Source organism: Haplochromis burtoni, unplaced genomic scaffold (genome assembly GCF_018398535.1).
Source record: "Haplochromis burtoni strain Fernald_Lab_line unplaced genomic scaffold, NCSU_Asbu1 Contig_430, whole genome shotgun sequence".
NCBI lineage: Eukaryota > Metazoa > Chordata > Actinopteri > Cichliformes > Cichlidae > Haplochromis > Haplochromis burtoni.
The window spans coordinates 375,486-396,956 of NW_024582791.1; the positions used below are offsets into that span (position 1 = coordinate 375,486).

The 21,471-nt window shown below is 40.9% G+C and overlaps 1 protein-coding gene across 2 annotated transcripts in view; it reads left to right on the plus strand.

Moving 5' to 3' along the window:
* Positions 1–2,838: 2,838 nt before the first annotated feature.
* Positions 2,839–21,471, plus strand: part of rin1b (Ras and Rab interactor 1b) — a 41,062-nt gene continuing 22,429 nt past the window's right edge. Inside the window, exon 1 of one of the 2 annotated variants that reach the window (XM_042213260.1) lies at positions 2,839–3,147. The gene's annotated coding sequence lies outside the window, so the exon portion shown is untranslated. The remainder of the gene's footprint in view (positions 3,148–21,471) is intronic. The other variant, XM_005945309.2, reaches the window with a different exon arrangement.

Genomic DNA, 21,471 nt, shown 5'->3' on the forward strand with positions numbered 1-21,471 from the left:
TGGCAGAGCACCAGCAAACCAAGCATTCAGAAGGATAAATAATGAGGAGTGTGGGCAGGCAGGCACATTATCATGTTAGAGCTGATCTGAGAAACAATATAGAGAGAGGCATGAGGTTAGGGTAAAAACACCTAGAGCTGACCTGCTCCTGAAGCACCGCAGAGAAATACGTGGACAGACAAACATCTCAGCGACATGACCATTGAATCTCGACTCCCTATTCTAATAAATCAGCCTCTCAGAAACCACATGAGCAAAACTGAGGTCCAGTTCTATTTCATACAAGCAGCGCGTTCTGCACCCACAGGAAGTTTGTTCACAGCAGCTTATTATGTCTGCAAATCTGGCAGTGAAAGCAAAGATATAAGTCATAACATTAATCATGGCTTTCTTCCATAACAACGTGAGAGTTTACATGGATAACAGAAGGGACTGAAGCAACCACAGACATGTGAAAAAATGAGTACACCTTGTGATTTAGTAGCTTGTAGAACCTCATTTAGCAGCAATAACCTGACGTAATAATTTCCTGCATGCCTTTATGAGTCTCTCACATTGTTGTGCTGGGATTTTGGCCCAGTCTTTTTTACAGTGTGCTTTCGTTGTATTGACGTTTGCAGTGATTCATTCATGCACAGCTCTCTTAAGGTCCCACCACAGCAGTCTGGACCTCGACTGTGTTTGGGGTCATCGTCCTGTTGCATGACCCAGTTTCAGCCAAGCGTAGCAGTAGCAGCTCTTTAGCTGTCAGACTGATGACCTCACATTTGACTCTAGAATATTTTGGTATACAGAGGAGTTCATGGCTGACTCTGTTAGTGGGTGATGTCCAGGTCCTGTGGCTGCAAAACAAGCCCAAAACATCACCTCTCCAACATTGTGCCTACAGCTGATATGAGGTGTTTGGTTTCCTCTAAATTTAGTGGTGTGAAACAAACATCTGTACTGTCATGACTTTTATAGATAACTGAGGCCTGTTGACTCTGAGATGGAGATTTTTTTTTTACACGGTCTGACCTTCGGGTGAATTTGCTGTGACATCTACTCCTGGGAGGATTGTAGCATTGTGCGTTAATATGCCAATGCTACATTAACACAATGTCAGTTAGTGCAGGTAGTTTCATTGGTGATTCTAAATTACCCATAGGTGTGAGTGGTTGTTTTGTCTGTGTTAGCCCTGCCTTAGACTGACAAACTGTCAGGGGTGTACCCCGCCTCTTGCACTATGGTAGCTGCTTCCCCTCTCCTGGGACCCTGATAAGGATAAGCTAAAGATAATGAATGGATGGATGGATGGATGGTACAGCATATGTAAACAAAATAAAAATTGGGCTTAAAAAAAGCGTATATGACCAACAGTATCAAAGCATATATAATTAAAATTCAGGACAAGAGTTTTGTGGCACAATGGTGCAATGGTTAGCCCCCTTGCCTCGCCGCAGGACGGTATGTGGTTGAAACCTTCTGCTCGACCCAGGTCTGCCTGTGTGGACTTTGCTTGTTATCCCTGTCCCTGTGTGGGCTTCCTCTGGGCACCCCTGCTTCCTCCCACAGTCCACTTTGCTTGTTAGGTTAATAGGTGATTCTAAAGTGGCCGTAGGTGTAGACGTGATCCTGTGTGGTTGCCTGACATGTCTCTTTCCATTAACCCTGTGTCAGACTGGTGACTTACTAAAATTGTATTAGCATTTAATCAAGCTCTTTCCATTTGTTTTGTTTTTTTGCCTGATTTATTATCAATGTCAAAATAATGTAGGCTAATGCTTTGTTGTATTACAACAGGGAAAATCTGGCAACATGCCAGATGCTTTGTCAACCCCCCAATCCACATACTGAGCATATCAAGTAATAGTCCTTATAGTTAGGTAGTTATAGGTATCCAGATAGTTAGTTAGTTTCCTATGGCCACATAAAGACACAGTTATAGTTAGTTAGTGATGTGATATAAGTTCTACATTCAGTTTAAACACAGTTTTAGGTTGTCAAATGTCAGTTTAGTAAGTTAAACATGTTTTTTATTATTATTTTATTGCTTCACATATGTAAAATATTACATCATTCATTAGATACAGAAGAAGGTAAATGTTGTTCAAAGTCACACATAAAGAACCAGAACCAAATGTTCACCTGTTTCAGAAAACTTCTGGAGCTTTTTGGCCATGTCGGCGACATAAAGCGCGGACTCTGGCGCCACCTGGCGGCCATTAGCAGAACCACACACCTTCACCTGTAAGAAGAAAAAAAAGAAAAAAAGATTGATGCAGCAGTCCAGAAATAGCTCTCACAAAAAAGCGCACAGTGCGTCAAAGTCCAGTTCCGGTTATGTGACGCTTCTCACAGCTTCTCCCATGGTCACACACACGCAGTTTTATAAAGAGCGGTGTTATTTCTGATCGTTTAGTCTCTGTGGGAAAATGCAAATTGTTTCAATTAGCATTTTCAGGACCTTTGTGCGCTTTCTCTTCCACCTGAACAGCGCGTTATATACTCAAGGGCTTCATTAGGGGAACAGAAGTGGGACGATTCGCTGCCTTTCTGCAGTAAAAACTCTGTTTATAATATTTCTACGCTATTTTCTTGGTTATATCACAGATTTAAAAACGTGCCTTGTGTCCCCTAAAACACAAATGATTTCGTCTTTTATAGTTTGCACTGGTGCTGTCTCCTTCTTGGAGTCCATCAACCTCATGAGAACATTACAAAAGGCTTAAAGTTTTGTGAGGCTCCTGCATTATTACACGGGAAACGCCCTCTATTAAATATCGTGTCCACTATGTCAAAAAAAAAAAAAAAAGGGAAAAAAAGTGGATTTACAAGCAGAATATTTTCCCTGGCATGGTGTGATTTGGATTGGTGTGAGTGAGTGAGTGTCAGAGTCAGGGAGGCGGGAGGGGGGCACACAGTGTGTCTCTGCTGTGACTGTGTATCACTTCAGATGCTCAGACAGAATTAAAAATGCGCTCCTCCGCCTTGTCGCCGGTGTTGTGCGCATTTTCTTGACAAGCCCGTGTTCCCACAGCATGGTGCTCGGACTCGGAGGCTCGGCACCCTCTTCGTACATAACCATCAAACTCTCGCGGACGCTTAATTAAGACAGCAGACTGCGCACAGCGCCCCGCAGCACCTGTTCCCACCTTCAGATAGAAGGTAAGTTTGTTTTTGTTTTTTTTGGAATCGAAATTTGCGTTAAAAAGAAAAAAGAAAAAGGGAGACAGGTGTGACTGGCTGTGAAGATGCATAAAAATAAATAAATAAAAATAAGCCTGCGCGAAGTTGGAAAAAAAAGGAAGAGGTAGTTCCTGGAGAGTTGGCACATGCAGCACAGCTCCAGGCTCCAGTAGCTGTATTAATATTTTCTCCTCCCTTTTGAAGGTCCCCTTTCTCTTCTCAAGTTCAAAGCGCGTCGGCGTTTGTTGTTTAACGTAGTTTCCGGTCAGCAGGGGACGTCTCGGTAAACAATGCAGCTCGGTGATTCACGCGTGTGCGTCCCCTCGACATTAAAGTTTGTGCCAATTAATCAATTAGCGATTAGGACGGTCGGAAAGCGTTGGTGCAGGGGGGCGGGTGGGAGTGAGGCTGACGCACGACCCAAAGCTCAAAGTGGAGGTTTCATGAAATTAATATGGATGTTTTTTACATGATAATAACAGTTTGGGTGTAGGTGTTCATTATTCTCAGCCACAGGTCTGCACTGTGTACTTGGGCTGTTCCTCCTTCAACTTTACTGATGGTTTTTCCTTCTGTCTCTCAGTGGTTGTGCTGCAGATTTGTCTGTGTACAGCCTGAAGATTTCAAATTACCATATTACCTCAGACAAGCAGAAGTTCAGGGCGTTTTTTCCCCCAGATTTCCTCCAGCACCTAATCAAACCAGCCACCCACGAGAAGTAATGCAAATTTTCATCTCTGCAGGTTTTGGAGGTGAACTAATGACCATCCATCCACCCATCCATCCGCCTGGCTTTCTTTTCTTTTCTTTCTTTTTTTTGGTTGAACTGCACCTTCACGAGGCATGCCAGTGTTCAATTAGCCACTCAGACTTTTATTTTTGAAGTATCTTGATCTCCTGTCTCCCCTCAGAGGGCAAAGTGAATGTAATCTCACACCAATGGACTGTTACATAACTTTAAAACTGAAGTGCCATCCTGCCTGCGTAGGAGTAGATGTGATGTTCCCACTTCCTCGCTGTTGTTTTGCTCGTTAATTCTGAGAGGCGCATTACTGTAAGTGGCGTTTTGTGACTTTACATGACTGCTGTTTTTTTTTTTAAATATAGTTTTTATTTATTTATTTTTTTAAGACCCCCCACCCTTCTTTTAAATGCAGATGCAGATGAGGCCACGAGCATTACTGATTGCTTTGCGAGTCGTTGCTGTGATTATGCCGTCCTACCTACAAGAAGTCTGTGATTGCTGAATGGTGGACTGACATGTTGATTTTGACCAAATGTGTGCGTATATATTTATGTGTGTGTAGGGGGAGGGGGGCTGCTTTCTGCCCTGTGTTGTGTAGGAGGAGTGCGATCGCAGAGTGCCCAGGCATGACGCTCAGAGCTGTTGGACAGAGTTCAGTCCTTTGCTGAGCAGCCTGTCCTCTGTGCTGGAAACAGTGCGCAGACAGACACATTACAGTAACCTGACTCATGTACATGGCAGGCTTCCCCTCTTCACTGCTAAGAAATTGTGGCATCACCTTGAAACACAAGAGAGAAAAAACAGAAAAAAAAGTGCTCACTCCTGAAGCAAACGTCCACCATTTTGAAAAGTCTGGCAGATATATAAGGATTGCTGGCACAGGAGACAGTTTCTCCGCTGAGAGCAGTTTCTTACTCTTCAGTTAGAGGCTATTTTGGGCACCGAATCAAAACTTTATTAAAGATGTAATTAGTTTTTTGTTTTTTTTAGATAACAACCATTTCCCATCAGTGTGTCCCAGCAGTATAATCAAGTTAAGCTGCACTAACTTAGGATGTAAGACGCTCGCTTTCCAATGCGAACGCCTTCTCCAGTCAGCTTAAGTCAGATTAATTTAAATGCACAGTAGGGCAGGGCAGCACTTTACAGGAAAACAAATTGTCAGTAGCACCCAATGCTTCATACAATGTGATACGAGTAAAAAAAATTGCATTTTTTGTAAGTATATGCAAAATGGGGAAAATACATACTCCTTCTTATCCAACCGTCGTGACGGTGCTGCTGGAGCTGTTGTTTTTATTGGAGAGGTGAGGTATCACCATGAATAGGTCGCCACCCCAACACCCTCAGGTCTTAACAGAGAGAACTTAAAGCACAATCATTTTTGTATGGAAACAGCAGATGTTTATGATAATATCTCCCTGGTATGGTTGCTGGTATAGCTCTCTGTTTATAGCTTCATATTAACCACAATAACAATAAACAGACACACAAACAAAAACACAGCTTCCAATCTCTTCTTAATAATTAGTGCCAATCATTTCTAGAAAAAACATCTTTTTTTTGCATCCATAAGCTCGAAGTTTCAACGGATCTTCTCAGAGACTTGAGTCCCAATTTCCAGGTATTATCTCAAAACTTTGACTTGCTAACGCAAAACGTCTGAGTAAAAAACTTGAAATGAGATAATAACCTAAATTATGACTTACAGATCCCAAAAAGTGTTTTAGTTTGTCAGCGGCAGAAACAAACTTCAAGTGAGAGTGGTCTACCGGTGGTCGAAACACGTCTTTAATGATGTCATTGATCTTTATCAATGACATCATAAGGGTAGAGGGGAGGTCCCCAGATGTCGTCTTTATCAGTTAAGAATGATTGCTGCATTCGTAACGTTATGGTAAAGCTTTGCCTGCATCGAAAGAGGCAGCAGAAAATAACACACCTACATAACCACTTGAAAGAAACCATCACAGAAGTGATCACTTTTGTCGTACTGCACACGTGCACTCCTCTAACTCGCAAGCTAATATGTAGTATTAACAAGTAAAAGGTCACGGACACGTCACAAATTACAGAGTGCCTTTTGTATGATAAAAGATATATCCCCAAATTACCACCTCTATTGGTTTTAATGTTGAAATTAATCAGTTCCAACTCAACAAGTTATTGACAGATGGAGCTCTGAAAAACAACACTCTGCGTTCGAAGTACAAATACTCCAAAATCGATAAGACATGATGTGATCAGAAGCTCTGCACTGCCTCATATTCATTACCTCCTGGTTAAGACCACAGATCCACCCTGTCTCCTCACTGTTAGGGTACCGCATGCACCACAGCACTGACGGAGTGGATGTAAAACAGCAGGATTTGGAGGATATCGTTTAGTTACTGTTTCATGCAGTGTAATTAAATTAGGAAGTGTGTTGTTATAGTCCTAATATAGGTGTGTTTCTTAGGCAACCTAACAGCTTTTTCCCTCAGGTTTGAGCACGTCTGGTGGATAAATGCTCCAAGGTAGATGTTCAAGACGAGAGGTTTACGGCTTACGTACACTGACTCAACAAAACATCACAAAGTAAAAGATTTGAATTTGGTTTACGGATTAAAGACGGCGAGTTTGCTAAATCTGACTCCTTAAATATCTCAAAAAACAAATAGTTGACTGTTTCATTTTTACGTTTATTGTGACAGCACTTTAAAAAAAATCAGTAGGGGTTGTTTAATAGAGCAGAACTTGAAAACCAACAGATCTGGTTTGTCGTCCTCCTCCCCTGGCTTCTTCAGAGAGATTACAGTATTAATGCAGGCTTTTGTCCTCTTGTGGTCACTCTAACACAATCTGAAAATGAAAGATGAAAGTGATCCCTCTTTGTCGTTGTCAAGTCCGCGCTTGTGAGATTAAATCCACGGTAGATATCGCAGGAAAGCCGGGGAATTTAAATACTAACCAAATGTATGGACGCACATACACGCACTAAAGTCTTATCAGCAAACTAATAGTTTAGGAAACATTTTTAGTCCTAACTCTAACATGATCGTCTAGTTTGAGGTTTCTTTGGAGGAAAGTGTTTGATAGAATAAAACTAAACTTTAAAGTTCCTAATCAAAGTCTTAAAAAGCTGCTAAAACTGATATTAGCACAAAGTCTACGAGATGCTATATCTACTCAATCAATATCTTCTCCAAAGACCCCTGACAAAACGCAACTTTTAGAGATATTATTCACTCCCGCTTATGGAAAAACCTCTGACATTACCTAACAGTCCTTTACAAAAATACCATTTTGTATGAAGAGCTCCTCATGCGTCATTAGTTACACTGTGAATCACGCAGTCATGCAGAGGTCAAGCAACACCAGAAAAAAGGAGGAACTGCGATGCTGAAAAGACTTTTGTTAAGGGTATGGATCCTATTGTTTCCAAGCACATTTTGGATCACAGCTTTAACTGCAGTCGGGATAAAGAGAGATTAAGAAGGAGAGGAGAGGTGTTTCGCCTTGTTTTTGCTGAAAGCGGTGTGAGAAAATCTGGCAGTCGCGTGGTGAGATTCCAGTTGTTATGTGTTTTTGAGAAGTGACAACGGCAAAGTGACAGCATCTTGAAGAAAGTTGGTTTCCAGTTTTTGTGGGAGACAAGTGAATGTGGCCGGGCTGTTATCCTGGCAACTTTTCCAGCTCTTATTATGAGGAAAATGCAAGATTCAGTGACCTGTTCAGATGGACAACTTTGGCACTCCAAATCGAGTACAGGCTTTCCAGATAAGCTCCAAAACACGGTGGGAAAAAGACACAGTAAATAAGATTTGCAGTAAATTAAAACCTCAGTCAAAACTTTATCCACTGATTATTTGTATATAAATAATAATAGTCACTGCTCACAAATAGTCCACATTTTTAGACTTTCTCAAAGCTGATGACGACCACTTACTTTGTTTTGTTGTGGGACCACAGACTGTATTTAAAAATAGATGAGGCCACTGTGACGCCACCTACTGCCTTGTGAAGAAAAATACGTTTTCTGGGGGACTAGAAGCTAACATTCTGAAGACAGAATTTTATTTTTTTTACTTTTTTTTTACATTTTACAAAAATTCTGACAGTTTTGAGACATATTTGCAGACACTGAAGTTAAGATAGCAAAAATATTGGAAACAGAAATATTGGAATGTCTCCTTGTTCGTGATTTTTTTTCTTTTGTGTTTTGTTTGTTTTTGTGCACAGCCAGGATTGTTGGTTGGCATCTCTGACTGGCTTTTCCCGTGCTGCGTCACATATTTGGATGAGTGGTTTGAATATGAATTTACCTGCTAATACTATCAAGCTTAGTTAGCAAGGTGCATGGATAGCTCATGAGTCACTCAGAAAAAAGCAGCATACATGTCTAATGTGGGCTCCAGCACGTTTTTTTTTGTGGACCAGCTGAAGTCAGCTGACTGCTGGCTCTGAGGTTTCCTCCTCTTCCTGGATTCACCCAGCTGCATCCTACACTATATGAGTAGATGTTATATGAGGCATCATGAATCCTTTCCAAATCCTAACTAATAAAAAGACAGCAAAAGGGTGAAATATCAGCTAAAATTCACATTGATGACTCCTACCAAAGTTCTTCTGGAAGCAGGTCCTGTTACTTTTAAACAAATTTAAAACAAATTTTAAAGTATTATTAAATTAAACTTTAAATTTAAACCAGGATATTACAAAATGCACAGATTCACTCATATCTGATTAAAAACCTCTTTTAAAAGTTTGCTTACTTTTACCACAAATAAGACTTTAGGAGGTTTTTCCTCTTTAAGCTTAACCGCTACTGATAAAAATGCTTTCAGTAAAGATTTGATTTTATTGGTTTAGTTTTGAGCTCTTTGATTGGTCCTTCTTGGGTTTATTGGCCAATAGCTGTTCTTCTACAGCATTATGCAGCGTGGTCAACACTTAGTGGATTCACAGTAGCTAAAGTCTGTTCTGAGGATGCGTAAATGCACTCACGTAAGTTTATTCATTTGTTATGTATAATCAATATTAGAGAGCACTAGATTTCAATAGCTTTATTTCTTGTGTATATTTTTTCTTAAGTTGCTAATGTCTAAACTTGCTAGTCTGGGTGGTATGCTAACCACCGCTTGGTCAGTCAAATTAATGTGTACATTTCTGAAGAACATTTATATTATTTATATGTAAATAGTCTATAAATAAACTCCGGCTTCCTCCCACCGTCCAAAGACATGCAGCTTGTGGGGATAGGTTAATTGGATAATACAAATTGTCACTAGGTGTGAATGTGAGTGTGAATGGTTGTCTGTCCCTGTGTGTTGGCCCTGCGACAGACTGGCGACCTGTCCCGGGTGTACCCTGGGTGCCCTATGACAGCTGGGATAGGCTCCAGCGACCCTGAAAAGGATAAGCGGAAGCGAATGGATGGATGCATAGTCTATAAATACTGTTTACATGTGCACAAGCATTCAAATAACATATTAGAATATTGTAGTTACGAAATAAACATTTAGGATTACTTTAGGTTAAAGTTTATTTGTATTTAGAAAATGCTTTCTATGGGCCTTTGGTGCCCTCTGGTGACACATGCAAAATAGATTGGTCACCTGGGAAACGGATGTACTTTATTGTTTTGTCGTTTTTGTTCTTTATTTGTGGCCAGAATACACATATAGTACCATTGTGTACTACATGCTTGTAGTGGTTTTAATTATTTGAACTTTCAAGGCATCCCTCCTGTTGCAAAATTCTCACACAAAATTTTATTCCGAATTATTTTAGTGCCGTTTCTGTTTCTGTCAATGTCTCTCATAGTAGCCAGGAACTAACCTGCCAGATACCAAGGATACCACAACCTGCCCTGCAGCCGTTTAACATCAATCACTATAAAATGTACCACAACATTGTATACAATATGAAAAAAACTCAACTCCAGCAGCACATCACATTATGTAAGCTTTAAATTTCCTATTTAAATGTTTCTTCTTACTTTCCTGTCCTCTTCTCCCACACTTCCACATCTTTTTCCACCTCCGACAGTTTTACACATTAACATGTTGTTTCTGTTTTTCTGTCCCTGTGAAATACAGTATCTGTACCTTTAGCTAGTAGACCCATTGTGTCAAACTGCACAGAACAAAAATGCTTACTTGAAAGTATTTTTGTATCGTAAACTGTAAGATTTAAATACTCATTAGCTGAAGGTGCTGGAACACTGGCCCACTTTATCCCATGTGTGTACCCACCGACACAGATAGCTGCTAATTAGTGCCATGTTGTCTTTCAGCTGCTCCCTTATTAGCAAGCAGTGTTGGGGTTGTTATTCAGTAAAGGTTATGTATTTCACATTAGTCACTGCTTTTCTTGAAAGTAATGCAGTACATTACTTAACTATTCCACAGAAAAAAAGTAATTTGTTACATTACTTGCTAATTAGTTTTCACGTTACTCTGTAACATGGCTTAAATGCGTCATCACATAAAAACCAGTTAACAATATAAACCTGGGGCCACTATCCCGCACACCAACACAAACGGTTATCCTAATGAGCACACATGCTGTCCGTGAAAATGCAGTAATGAGTAAATCTAACTGTAATGTGATTACTGAATTGAAAACGTGTTACTGAAAAATGTAATGGGAATATTCTTAAAGGCACCAACACCAAAAATATGTGAATTTCACCGACTTAAAATAACATAGGTGAGAGCCTAGCAGAGAGCTAGCATGACAGCCCCCTGTGTTAGCCTCCACCTCTCTAATAATGATAACTTTCAGCCTTTCAAACAAACATGACTCCTTGTACAGTTGATAAAGAGGGAAACATTTGCTCTCAAAGTGAACTCAAGTTTTGGCATGTGTTAGGATGCCTGGGTCGTCGACCCAGGGCTTTTGAGTTTATATTATTTATACTGTCTAGTTTTTGGTTTCTTTGAGTTCTATCTAATGGCTTATGTCTCTGTCTTCTTTAGTTGCTCTGTCTCCCCTATCACCTGCATCCCCTTGTCTAGTTCGTGTCTATGTGTATCTTAAGTTCCTATATCCCCGTGTTCAGTCAGTGTTTGTGTCTGCCCTGTTCCCACGTCTCTGTTCCCTTTTGTTATAGTGCCTGCCCGTGAGTCTGTGTTATGTTTCCTGTTTTACTTTGAAAGTCCATGTCTGATGTTAATGTGTCTGGTTTTGCTTCCCCCTTGTCTCGTTAGGCCTGATTTGCCCCAGCTGTGTTTCCCTCCTGTTACCCATTCCCTGATTGCTCCCTCTGTGTATTTAAGCCCTGTGTTTCTTGGTGTCTGTGTCGCGATCTACCGTTTACTTTGCTGTGTGTTCTGGTCATTTCTCTGGTTTAAGTTTGTTTTGAGCTTTTTCAGTTATGTTATATTTTTGAGTACCTAATTAAAAGCCTTTTTTGAGTTCACGTCTGTCTCCGGAGTCTGCACCTTGGGTCCTTTTCCTGTCTGCACACAGCCACACCTAACAGAATGTCCACACTGGCTTATTTTCTCCCCAGCGCTTTTACTATCCGGTGTTAAGTGATGACGTGACGAATCCTACTTCCGGGCCTAAAGTAGTCTGCGTTTAATATGGCTTTTGTGTTGTTAACATGTTTAATGTTTTGTATTTTCTTCTATTTATCTCAAAAAGCTCCTAAAACAGTCAGTGATCACTGTTGACCTCCCTCGGCTTTTATTACCACTAATCATTTATTTAAGCTCAGTTTTTAAAACCTTAGGATGTAACTACAGCCCAGCCCATGCAGCAGTATATGAATGACTAACCTCGTATTGTGGATGGATTATCTCAGTTGTTCTCCTGGCTGAAGTTTGGTCCTTTTACAGCATCCTGCCATGCGATTACATTTGTTCCTGACCACCGAGAACACTCACGTTAACTTTTATCGAGTGGAAAAAAAGTTAGCTTGTTTATATTATGCTAACATAGCTGTGTCGCTAGCGGTCACGTAGCACATCATTATATACCAGCTAGCCAAACTTCAGTAACCCTACAAACGTCACTGCTGTTTAGTTTTCTGTCTTCATTTATGTTGGAAGTGATAACAGAGCTGTACGTTTTAATTTGTTTCCAAAACCCCGCAGTCAGGACATGCTATATTGTATTTAGATAGAAGCTAGCGAGCTAACTCCTGCTAACTTCTAACTCCGTTAAATGTCATAAATTCCGTTTTCATGGATGCCTGGATGTTAAACTCAATTGTTACACCTGGTAGAGCAGAACGCTGATCATTTTATTAAAGATGAAAGACTTTAGACAGTTTTTCAACTCTCAGTAATGCCATAGTGATCGTTTGATATATGGACCTGCAGCGGAGTTTAGGCCCAGACACGGCGAGTGACGTCAGACTTAACGACTGGATAGCTAATAGTTTAGCTAACACGTGCATCATTCCATTCAACAGGCAGCTCTATCATTCAGCTGGTGTTTCTGTTCACCTGCTGAATTTAGCGCTAACATTCACATACTTTCAGCTCTGCTTTTAGTCACTCCTGAGAAAATATCTGTATCTTTAGCTGCTAACCCGCGCAAGATGTTCATCAGCAAGTTGCTGTTTCGTATTCAGTACGTGCTTTTCAGAGTTTTTTCTTTTTCAGGGTTAATGACTGCGGTAAATTTGTACTATAATTATACTCCTAATGTTTTTTCAGTCTAAATGTGCTTTTATAGATAGTTTTAATAGGAGGACTTCAATACTGTGGATTATTTTTTTCATTTCTTATGTTTAAATCACGGTTCATTTTATTTCTCTGTCTGAATGGGCATACTTATCCAATTTGGGATCCGTATCAAATCTAAAAATATCCTATATTAGATTTACACCTCATAATAACTGCAGTCTCCACACCTCATATTTGCTCTTTTCAGTGCTAAACACGCAATTATTCACGCCAAATTATCCTGAATTCAAATAATCATAAGATTTTAACATGCATTATATACCTAAAGCTGCCATCAACAAAAGCTGAATGATTATAGGTTGCAGGCTGACCTCTATGTCACACTATGGAGCAAAAATGGAACAGTTAAATGATTTGACATCATAATGGATCACATTTAGCTTTCCTCTCATTACACACACACACAGACACGCATCTCTGGTCTGACAGAACTATTTGTGATAATGCTCCTTCTGAATCACCACATCAGTTAACCGATATGCTTCTAAAATTATGAAAATTCACAGTTATGCTAACAGTCCTTCTTCTCTCCTACAGCCCAAGTGTTGCTTCTGACTCATACTAATGCCTTTGTACTACTTCGTCATGCACACACACATACACACAACACTGCTCTCACTTCCTTGTCACTGGCCCTGAGTGCCTTTGCTATGCCGCTTATGCAGCAGGCATCAAAACGGACACCTGTCATCAGTCAGCAGGCCCCCGTGCCCACTGTTGCCCCCTGTGGATACTTATAGCCCACTGCAATTATGTTGTTCCATTAGTCATCCTACGCATGCAGTGATGGGCTGCTGGCTATACTTATCCACTGTCATGGTCACTCTTATGCAAATGAGAGATTTTACAGACTGATGAGAGAGTGGCTGGCGTCAAAGCAAGAATTTATGCTGAACCTTAAGTACACAGTTGTTAGTCTGATTTGTGTTTGAGTTTAGAACTACCTCTGCTTGACATGTTAAGGCTTCAACTATTATGAAGTTAGAGCTGGCGTATACTGTGTATATAACAGTGTGTAGTTACATTCAAGTAGATACACCACTGGCCACTGTTCATAAATCCAGCAATGTGGCCGCCATATTGATCAGAAATAACAAATATAAATTCATCGCAATATATTAATGCCTGTACACATTTTTCCTGCCACCATCCTCTTCAGAGTAGGAAAAACTTTTCTGCTGCAGCAGCAAGACACATTGTCTGAAATGACAAGAGAAGATGTGTTGTGGTGACAGTGGGTTGCAAAGAGGCTTGCAATAGGCAGCAACTGATGTGAGCTAAAAAGACTCAAATAGCATGTTCTACGCTACATTTGCCAACTGCACAATGCATATCAGCTGAACCTACAGCTGATTTGGGTTAGCACTGAGATCAGCTGATCTGCTGAGCATGCATTTGAGCCTGACTTGCTGGAGTGAATGCTATACAGGTGAGAACAGCTATTAGGCCTATGAATTTTAAAGTTTTTGTCAAAAGTCATTTTTAACAGTTAAGGGATGGTCGACATAGTATTTCTAAACATTCTACTTTTCTTTAAGCATTTCAAAGAATGAATGAATATTTTTTTCTACACAATTACAGAAAAAATGAGAGGTTTATTGAGCCATAGCACAAACCTCTACTGTGCAATGATGTGGTTTAACTTTGTAAAATCAAACTAAAAGTAAGGCTTATCTTTTATTTAACACACAGTATAAAAACTCCAGCATGGGTTTGAGCTATTTCTTGAAAACGCATCATGTCAAAAGCAAAATAAGTCAGTTTAGACAGTTTAAACCTGGCAGAGGTGGGAAGACAAAGATTTCAAAGACTCTGGAAAGAAAACGATTGACTACTGTCTGATTAAAGGACCACCTGGAGACATTATGTACACTGGAAGTGTGGCACAAGATTTCAGATGACCCAAAAACTAGGTCTCTTTGGCCACAGAGATGCTGCTTATGTTTGGAGAAAGAAGAGAGAGGAAAACAACTCCACAGTGAAACATGGTGGAGTATTATGTTGTGGGGATGCTTCAGAAGATCTGGAACCAGGAATCTTGTCAAGATGGAAGGAATCATGATGAAAGAAGGATATGTGAAGCTACAGAAAGAAAAACCCATGAAACAAGAATGGCCTGGGATTGCTGAGGAGACGTAAGTGATACTTACTGAAAACTACAACAAACGACTGCAGGCTGTTATCCAGCAAAAACAACGCACAACTGACTTTCAACATCAGGGAGGTCAAATGGGGAACGTAAAGTAATGTAAGTATCTATAATAAAACTAGGATGTTTGGAAAAGCTGCGTTAAAAGTTCCTTGCTCTGTTTAACAGAACTTGGGAAAAATACATTTTCTGTATGTGATTAATAAATGTGCACAATAACCTGTTAATTCTTATTATTAGTCATGTTAATTTGTCGATGGTAAGCTGCTATAAATGTGCAGAAATCTGTGCATCCTGTGGATTTCTCAGAGCTGCAACATCAGCGTATATCCATGAAATGTTATGTCCCTGCCAAATGTAAAATCTGTAGAAGATGATTTTTAAAAAAAAGTGAATTTCCAGCGCCTGCTTATCAAAGACTCCAGATGGAAACACCGTATGTAGGATGTAACAATGAGCAAAGTGCACGGCACTGCTATCTGCTTTCAGCATTACTATCACTGCATGTTTATTGGCTGGAGTTTACATTTGTGAGAACTCGGTGGATTTCACTCGGTGTGGCAGAAGCTGAAGCCGCATCAGCTCAGTGAAAAGTGGGTGGGTTGTTGAGATTTAAGTTTCCGCCTCGTTCCTCCTCTGCTGCCGTCTCAGGAGCCTCTCTAACTTTCCCTGGACTTATTGCATTAGGGTTTGTTTTTTCCCCTGTGAGTAGCTGGCAAAATGCGAAGTACTGTACGGATGATTTAGAATTTTCTTTGACGTTTTTGACAGTGCATCAATCACCAGCAGCATTTCCCGTCTCATTATTTGGGATAACTGATCAGGCTTGCAGATCACAGCTTGCAGATGTGTAAATCGTGAAGGTTTCTGCTTAACTGGACGCCTGCGCTGCTTTGCTATTACTGCCTCTGTCATTATATGGCTACATCCACCTACACATAAAACTCAGCTGAAAACAAGTTTATGAGTGTTCTCTGGAGGCTGCTGAAATGAATGCTGGGAAATGCAGGAGTGTGAAGCAGGAGGGAGAATAAAGGGGCAGCATGCAAAAATCTGGGACAGCCTGATTTCACATTTCAGGAGGGCTTTTTTTGGTTATTACTAATGTTACATTACATTAAGTTTTTATCACACATTCTGTTATTTAGTTTTTAAATCTTCTCCCTCCTTGTGACTGCAAAACACTAGGCTTTCTTTGATGGATTACTTGTTGTGTCTCAGGTAGGTCTAAAGTTCATCCCTACTGGAACCGAAGGTAATTTGTCAAAGCAAACACTTGGGGTTTGCTGCAAGAAAGGATGCACAAGTTTTAGTTAATCAAATATGTCAGCGGTCTCCAACCTTTTTTGCGCCACAATATTTTCATGGACTGGCCTTTAAGGTGTTGCGGATAAATACAACAAAATAAAACCAGTACCGGTACCTAAAAAAAGAAGATTTATTCATAACACTCGGGAAAAGACCCAGGGACACCGACGATAACGCTAAAAACGATTTAAAAAAAAAAGAGCACTGGATGTTTTTTCTGCAGTGAACTGCAACACAAACTCGCTGTTCACCACTAATGCGACTATAGATGTGCCACGTCACGTGGATGTGGTTCAGGAGGTTGGTAGCTCAAGAGATATTTTGAGCTTTGTAACATGGTGTGTTATCCTGCTGGATGACACACTGTGGTCATAAACAGATGGATGTGGTCAGCAGCAATACTCAGGCAGGCTGTGGTGTTACTGAGGCAGGATTCTTATTTGGTACTAAAGTGTATCAAGATAACATCCCCTACACCTTGCACCACCTCTACCACCAGCAGCCTGAACTGTTGATGATGTGGGATTATTTTAGTTTCAGATTTATATTTCAAATGAACATGAATCTACATGAAATGTAGATTTGTTTTCAATATCTAATAATGGTGTAAAACAATAGTTGTATGACATGTTTAAAGGGTAATGAGTCCATTCACATTGAGTAAATGTGTTATGCACAGTCCTGTCCACTCTTAGATCCAATGGCGCTGTTCATCTGCAGATCAGCTGTACTCTAGACCAGTGGTGTTGGTGAGGGGTGGGGGTGGGCGGGTAGAGGCTCCAGAAGACCAATCATATTTCATGGCTGTAGAACCAGTAGTTGCCTTGCACACCTGACAATACTCTTCTCCCTCACATGCATGACACAGCAGAGCTTTTTGGGTTCATTGTCTGTGAAGTCTTCAAATAAGCTCGATCCCTTGGGGGCGCCACTGTGCTTCTGTGCATCCTGAGTGGACGCTGCTGTGGAGGCGGACAAACTGCATCCTGCAAATCTGGACGCCATGATGTTGACCATCTGCATGAAGCTGAGCTTCTAGCATAGCAGCTGGTCACTGTTAGCGATCTCTTTCATCCCCCACAATGTGACTTACTCACATTCAGCCCTAAAAGCCGTTTTTCTCTCGAGTCCTGAGTTGTTGTCCAGTGACAGACAGGTGGTGATGTAATCTCTGTACACCATTTATGATGCACCACTGCCTATAAAATCTAAACAAAACACTGATACCTATTGCACCTGCTGTGTTTTCTCACGTCTGTTGTAAAATCGTCCTTTGTCAGGGTTTGAGTCACTCCGTCAGCCCGTCATCGCTCGCAGTCCTTCTGTGCAGCATCGCGCTCATGCTCGGATTTCTTTCAAAATTTCTCATCTCCTCTCCAAAAGGTGTAGTCAGGTTTTCTCCAGCAGTCAGTCATTATTTGCACAATAAAATCTGATGTTTCCTGCTCAAATTACCCACCAACAGCCTGCTGCTTCTCCTTTCCCCCCCTCTGTAGCACTCACTCCAGTTTTGACTGTACAAGCTCTTCTCCCCTCTACCTTTTTCCCAGAAGAGGAACATAATTTAAGGTTCTCTAAAAATCCTCAACAACTCCCCACTGAATCGCACTACTGGGCTCAGCACTCCTTCCCTCCTCCTCCTCTCCCCATCCCGCTTCAGTCAAACCTTGCCCTAACTGTCTCTTCATCTACTTCTTGTTAAGTGCTGAGTGCGATCAGCAGCATCAGACTTTATGCTCTACCCCGCTGGGCTCCCACTGCTGCTGCTTATGCTGCAGCTGCTGCCCTCAGGTGCAAAAACACCTTGTTAGATATACAGCGTGCGTCGTCTCCTTCTGCTTATTACATTTCCAGTCTGCCAGCTCGCAGCGCTGCGGGCCCACCGATGTTGTGATTTCCTTATCCAAGCTTTAATTTGCAGTGCCGGCTTTTCTCTCTTCTCTTTTCATCGTTTTATCTTTTATCTTTCTTTTGTGTTTCTCCCTCTCTGTTTCTCTGAGGGAATTACATAAGACTTTCTGTGTGTGTGTGTGTTTGTGTGTGTGTGTGTGGGCAGCACTGCATTTTATGTAAGGTGGACCTGGAGATGGCTAGCAAAACATTTGTGTCTTGCTCTGTGTTTTTTCTCTCATTCTCTCTCTGCTTGTCTTGTGTGTGTGTGTGTGTGTGTGTGTGTGTGTGTGTGTGTGTGTGTGTGTGTGTGTGTGTGTGTGTGTGTGTGTGTTCGGGTCATCGGACTGTGGTTGACTCCAGATACACAATGATGTGACTCTCCAAGCCCACTCAGAGTGGTAAAAACACGCACATATACACACAAAACACGTATTTTGAACTTTAATTATTCATTAAGCAGCTTGATATATGACTTGTACTTTTACAGTGATGCTGCTTGTTGACTTGTGACGCACATGTAAAGTGTGTCTGAGTTTTTTATTTTTTTGAAGGATAAAGATTCATCCTTTGTTTTATTCATTTAAAACTGCCTGTCGTCAGGCTTGCCAGGATAACAGTGGCAGATTTGCAGCTTCACAATTCAGTATTTTCTGAAACAATAGCTACTCGAAGTAAACAAAAGCAGTCTTTGTATTTCAAGCCAACAAAAAGGGATTTTCTTGATTGAAATTAGGTTTGAAATTTATGACAGTGGACATTTAGCCATGGCCGATGGCCGACCACGGCTCGATGAAACAGGGAATATCAAGAAATAGCAGATTTTATTAACTTCAGCTTTGGCTAATGATGGGAACTGTTAAAGGAAGCTAGCTCAAACCTTAAGATCAGGCTATGTTATAGGGCATAGACTGCAGAAGGACATAGACCAGGGGTTTGAGGAGTAAAGTAAACAGTGGAGGTACTTACACCTGCATTTTCCCAACACCCACAAGGGGCAACACCTCTGGTTGCAAAAGACAATGTTATTACTATTTATTGTGTTTTGTCTGATTCAAGCTGATGTTGCCATCCCTATATTGGTATTTTGGATGTGATAAATGAGGGGCGGATCCTACTGTGAAACCATATGTATGAGGACATCCTGGATAATCCTCCTTTCTGAAACTTGTGGCCAAATTTTCCAAAATTGATTTCATGTATATTATTCTATAAGACCCCAAATAAGCAATTAAGAGCATTAAGTCATCAGGGAAGTGCTTAAAGCAGTCAGGTCTGAGGTCGGTTTTCACTTCTATGGAGCCAGAACTGTTTGTAGTCACAGGTATTTTGGCCTCCTTTAACAAATAAGAGGAATCCAAGTTTAAGGCTTTTTACCCTCCCGCGCTGTTCGCCGTATTGGGTGGCAGATCTCCGCCAACGTAATTGATCAGCTACAGCTCCTTCGGCCTCACCCCATGCTATGTCTTAGGTGTGTAAATCATCAACGAAAGTCCTTTGCCATGTTGTACGGGGGCGGTCTGGTTTGCTTGGGCAGTCTTGGGCAGTTAGCGCGGGAGTTGGCGTAAAATGTGACCTCCAAAGTGCATACATCGCTCAGTCACAATGTCACAGAGGGGACGTGTGGCAGTCCAGTGGTGGATGTCTTAATTCGTGACATGGTCTTGGTAAGAGGCCTGCAAGATCCGTCTTAGCCATCGATGTTGGGCCTCATTGAGTCTATTGGGGATTTTGGCTGATGTTTTCCACGACTCACGAGCTTTAAGGCACTCGGCTTTAATTTTCTTACTGGTATCTACATTTAAATTACCAGTAAATGATCATTTAAAAAGTAAAAAAGAGACAAGACTTTTAGTACTTAAATGCAGTACTTTAATCTGTTGCATTCCCACCATCTTCTTTATGAGACAAGACAGCTGAGGTGCTGCTGCCACATCAAATATTTGGTAAGCCGTTTTTTTAACATTAACAAACATGAAACATGGTGAAAAAGCTTTTTGATTAAAGCGCACCACTTTTAAAGACACATGGACGCAATATATGTGGAAAGGTCTTTTAAAATTACCCACACAGAATGAAAGAAGTCTGTATTTTTAAGATAGTTGAGATAATAAAGCATGTTTTCTTTGATTTTATGGTCAGCAGCTCAACTCTTGGATCTGACCTCTGCAACAAGTGGCTTTCTTTATTCAAATTAAATTTGTAACCCTACAATAACAACTCAACTAAGTAATACTAACAGGTGTTGGAAAACTAGCATTCTGGGTTTAAAAGGCTAAAGAAGAACAACAACACACTTAAAACTGTCCTCTTACATAGAGAAAGCATCTTATATAGGTGGCTATTATCATAAAACACAGACCCTAATGTGACTGATATGTGCTGCACTTGTTTCCTAACCTTTCCTGTGCTATCTACAGTTAATGGTCCTGCAGGGTGCAGACTGGGAACTTGTTTCTCCTGGAGGAGGGGAGGGTTATGTAATAGGTGACAGGAGGTGATGAAAAATGTGAAAATTTCAAATGTGATACTGAAAGGAAAACAATATTCATAATGCTTTTACTAATATCGTTGAAACAGATCGTGTGTGAGCTGTGCTTCGGCGGTCTGATGTAAGGAAAAGGAGGAACTGGAAATATAATGATCATTAACAACATCATTTCTTCACTTTCCTTAAGAATAAAGGAAAGAAGTACGTCCTAGAAATAAAACACCTCTGCACCCCGGAAAAACCTGTCACCCGTCAGCCAACAGTGTGTGTGTGTGTGTGTGTGTGTGTGTGTGTGCACGCATCTCCAACTTGTTAGAGAAAGGGTGTTTCACTGAGTGGGAATGCCTGGTAGGATGTGTAGGCCCAGGTTGCCATAGCAACCATCTGCTGCTACGCTCGCAAGCGTTCGCCGGCAGCCCACACAGTGTGACATCCAGCAGCAAGCCAGTCTTACAGAGAAAGTAACACTGTGACTGAAAGCTTACATTAAAGAGCCAAAAATAAGCAAACACAAAAAATCCCAAAAAACAGTGAATTAGTTTCACTTCACGTCCACGTAAAGGTGAATTTGTTTAGAAAGTGTAAGTGCAATAAATTCTTTAGGAATGCTGCTATAGTGGTGACAGAAGGAGGAGAGGTGTGCAGCATGTGAAACACAGCAGACTTTGGCAGATTATAGAAGGAACAGAAGGATGTAAAGCTGCTTTAAATGTTCAGGATTTGTGAAGTTTGGTAAAGGATGAGGATGGTTAAAGCCGCTCACAGGCAGGCAGCAGGTAAAAGTCAGAGTGTGGCGCGGGCCTAAAGGAGCCGCAGTGTCATCGCTAGGGCCATTGAGTTTAAAAAAAAAAAACATGGCAGGAAACTGGTGGTGTTTCTTCCCCAAAGCTCAGGAATGGATTGCTAATATGTTCTAATTGAGACCATGAATAATTTATCAAGAAAAAAATTGGCTCACCACTTCAATCTCTTGACTTTCTCTTGTTTAATAATTCTATCTATCTCAAGCAAGTACAGCTTTACAGACACTATAAAATAT